Below are 3,504 nucleotides of genomic sequence, written 5' to 3' on the forward strand. Positions count from 1 at the left end.
TGTGACGATATCTTTTTTTTGTAGAACCCAACCCTTCCTCAGTGCTTAGATCAGCGCCTGGCACAGAGTAAGCTTTGAACAAATGTCATTAAAAAAAAGGCAGCAGCGGGTTGGCCCGTGAAGTTGCTGCCAATGCTGTTTGCTTCTGCCTGCCCCTTCTGCCAGCTGCATCGGTCCCCTCTGGCAGGGTAGAGCTGGACAGGAGTGGGCAATCTGTTCCAGAGGAGCTGGCTCTTCCAAGATCACTTCTTAGAGGTTTCTGGGCTTTCCAAAGAAGATGAGACTCAGCAGCTTCTCCTCACCCCCACCATGGCTGCCGTCCCGACCACAGTCAGGTCACCAAGGTTGCAGATTCATTCATTCATTCATTCAATTGTATATATTGAGCACTTACTGTGTGCAGAGCACTGTACTAACTTCTTGGGAAGTAAAAGTTTGCAACATATAGAGACGGTCCCTACCCAACAACGGGCTCACAGTCTAGAAGGGGGAGACAGACAACAAGACAAAACATATGGACAGGTGTCAAGTCATCAGAATAAATAGAAATAAAGCTGGATGCACATCGTTAACACAGTAAATAGAATAGTAAATATGTACAAGTAAAATAGAGTAATAAATCTGAACAAACATATACACAGGTGCTGTGGGGAGGGGAAGGAGGTAGGGCGGGGGGGATGGGGAGGAGGAGAGGATAAAGGGGGCTCCGTCTGGGAAGGCCTCCTGGAGGAGGTGAGCTCTCCTTGGCCCTCCTGACTTTGACAGGACAGAGTACAGACCTGGGAGTCAGAAGGACCTGGGTTCTAATCCTGCCTCTGCCACTTGTCTGCTGCGGGACCTTGGGCAAGTCCTTTCACTTCTCTGTGCCCGCAGTTCCCTCACCTACCCAATGGGGATTTTACAGAGGAGGGAACTGGAGGTACAGAGAATTGATGACACTTGCCTAAGGCCACACAGCAGATGAGGGATATAGTGCTCTTGCATCTACCCAGCGCTTAGAACGGATAAGTGCTTCCCAAATACCACAGTTATTATTAATGAAGCCCGTTATGGCCCCACTGGGTCCCCTGACCCTGGCTTTTGTCTTGCTGCTCTTGTTACGGAGGCGGTTGATGATTAAGCCATCACATTTCAGCTGCAAAATCTCAGAGGAAGAAGTAGTCTAACATGCAATTGATTGAACTTGACTTCCTTATCCCCACATCCTGAACTGGTCTTTGGCAGGATCAAATCTTCCATCAAGGACCAGGTCACTCTGCTCAGTCTTAATCTTTCCCTGAAGTGGCAGGTGGCTGGTGGGTAGGAGAGAGGAACCAGATAAGTGACTTTAGTTTCTGTGAGGCTGAAGAAAGGCCTGAGTTTGTAGTAGTAGTAGTAGTTGATGTAGCAACAGTAGGAGTGCTTAGAATAGTGCTTGGCACAGAGCAAGTACTTAACAAATATCATCATCATTATTATTATTGTTATAGTACTAGTAGCAATCCCCTCTCAGGGTCGCATCTGGAGAGTTTTCAGTACTCTAGCGATCTCGGCTACGGGAGGGAGAGGCAAGCAGAGGTCTACCCATTCCATTCCTAGCTTGGGCAGTGGCTAGCAAGTGGAAAACAATCTGCCACAGGTCAAAATTCACCAATGCTGGGCAGCAGCAGCATGCAAGAGAGTCAAGGGTGGAGACTTGAGTTTACTGTGCAGAAGGCGGCAAAGGTAAACCACTACCGTTTTTTTTTTACCAAGAAAACTACGTATGGATACACTACAAGAGCAATTGCAAATGGAGAGCGGGGCATACTCAAAGAGATGTGTCTGTGGTGTCACTATGGGTTGGAAACGACTCGATGGTATAAGACAAGACGAGTAGTAGCAATGGTATTAGTAGTAATATCAATAGCAGTAGTAGTATTGTAGTATTCATTCATTCATTCAATTGCATTTATTGAGTGCTTACTGTGTGCAGAGCACTGTACTAAGCGCTTGGGAAGTACAAGTTGGCAAAATATAGAGACGGTCCCTACCTAACAGCGGGCTCACAGTCTAGAAGGGGAAGACAGACAACAAAAACAAAACATATTAACAAAATAAAATAAATAGAATAATAAATATGTACAAGTAAAATAGAGTAATAAATCTGTACAAACATATATACAGGTGCTGTGGGGAGGGGAAGGAAGCAGGGCAGGGGCGATGGGAAGGGGGAGAGGAAGGAGGGGCTCGGTCTGGGAAGGCCTCCTGGAGGAGGTGAGCTCTCAGTAGGGCTTTGAAGGGAGGAAGAGAGTTAACTTGGAGGATGTGCGGGATGGGGAGGGCATTCCAGGCCAGGGGGAGGACATGGGCCGGGGGTCGACAGTGGGACAGGCGAGAACGAGGCACAGTGAGGAGGTTAGCGGCAGAGGAGTGGAGGGTGCGGGCTGGACTGTAGAAGGAAAGAAGGGTGGTGAGGTAGGAGGGAGTGAGGTGATGGAGAGTCTTGAAGTCGAGAGTGAGGAGTCTTTGCCTGATGCTTAGGTTGATTGGTAGCCACTGGAGATTTTTGTGGAGGGGACTAACATGCCCAGAGCATTTCTGCACAAAGATGATCCGGGCAGTGGCATGAAGTATAGATTGAAGTGGGGAGAGACAGGAGGATGGGAGATCAGAGAGGAGGCTGATGCAGTAATCCAGTCGGGATAGGATGAGAGATTGAACCAGCAGGGTAGCAATGGCAGAGTTGTCATAGTAGCAGCAGTAACAGTAGTAGTAGCAGGGTTGTCATAGTAGCAGTAGTAGTTTTAGTAGCAGGACTAGTATTTCCAGTAGTAGTAGCTGTAGTAGCAGTATTTTCAGTATTAGTAGTAGCAGTAATGATGGTTTATAGTAGTAACTGGTAGTAATATTAGCAGTAGTAGTAGTATTCTATATTAAGTGCTTAATGTGTGCAGGGTACTGCATTAACAGCTGGGAAAGAATGCAGTGGTGAAAACTGAGTTTATGTGGAACAAATGGTTCAGGTATTGAGAATGTTGCAGAACAGCGTCAGTTAGATCTTTAAGACCATAGGCAAGGGCTTCACTCTGTGGAAGGGAGGGACAGAAAAACACAAGGCAGTTTGATTACGGAGACAGAAGCTGGGTCTAAATCGCTGAAGCATGATGCCATCACCATCAGTAACTCATTTTGATGATGATGATGATGGTATTACTAATGCGCTTACTGTGTGCTAAGCACTGTTCTAAGCACTGGGGTAGATACAAGGCTAGCAGGTTGTCCCAAATGGGGCTAACAGTCTTAATCCCCATTTTATAGATGAGGTAACAGGCCTAGAGAATGGCAGGAAGGAATTTTGGGTCAAGCTATTGCACAGGCTGAAAAGGCAATGAAGAAAATCCCTCAACATGTGTTACTTGAGGGCAGGGATAATGTCTTCTCTCTCTCAAGTGCTTATTATGGTGCTCTGTGCCTATTAAGCACTCAATAAATACCACCGATTGATTCTGATGATGCATGGAAAATGATCGTTTCTTCTGGATC

The 3,504-nt window shown here is 46.6% G+C and overlaps 1 non-coding gene across 1 annotated transcript; it reads left to right on the top strand.

The window, feature by feature from the left end:
- Window positions 1-1,482: 1,482 nt before the first annotated feature.
- On the top strand, window positions 1,483-1,620 carry LOC119941091. The gene has a single exon (XR_005455123.1). It is a non-coding gene; the product is annotated as a small nucleolar RNA SNORA7 (small nucleolar RNA).
- The last annotated feature ends 1,884 nt before the right edge of the window (window positions 1,621-3,504 follow it).

Source organism: Tachyglossus aculeatus, chromosome 19, assembly GCF_015852505.1.
Source record: "Tachyglossus aculeatus isolate mTacAcu1 chromosome 19, mTacAcu1.pri, whole genome shotgun sequence".
Classification (NCBI taxonomy): Eukaryota; Metazoa; Chordata; class Mammalia; order Monotremata; family Tachyglossidae; genus Tachyglossus; species Tachyglossus aculeatus.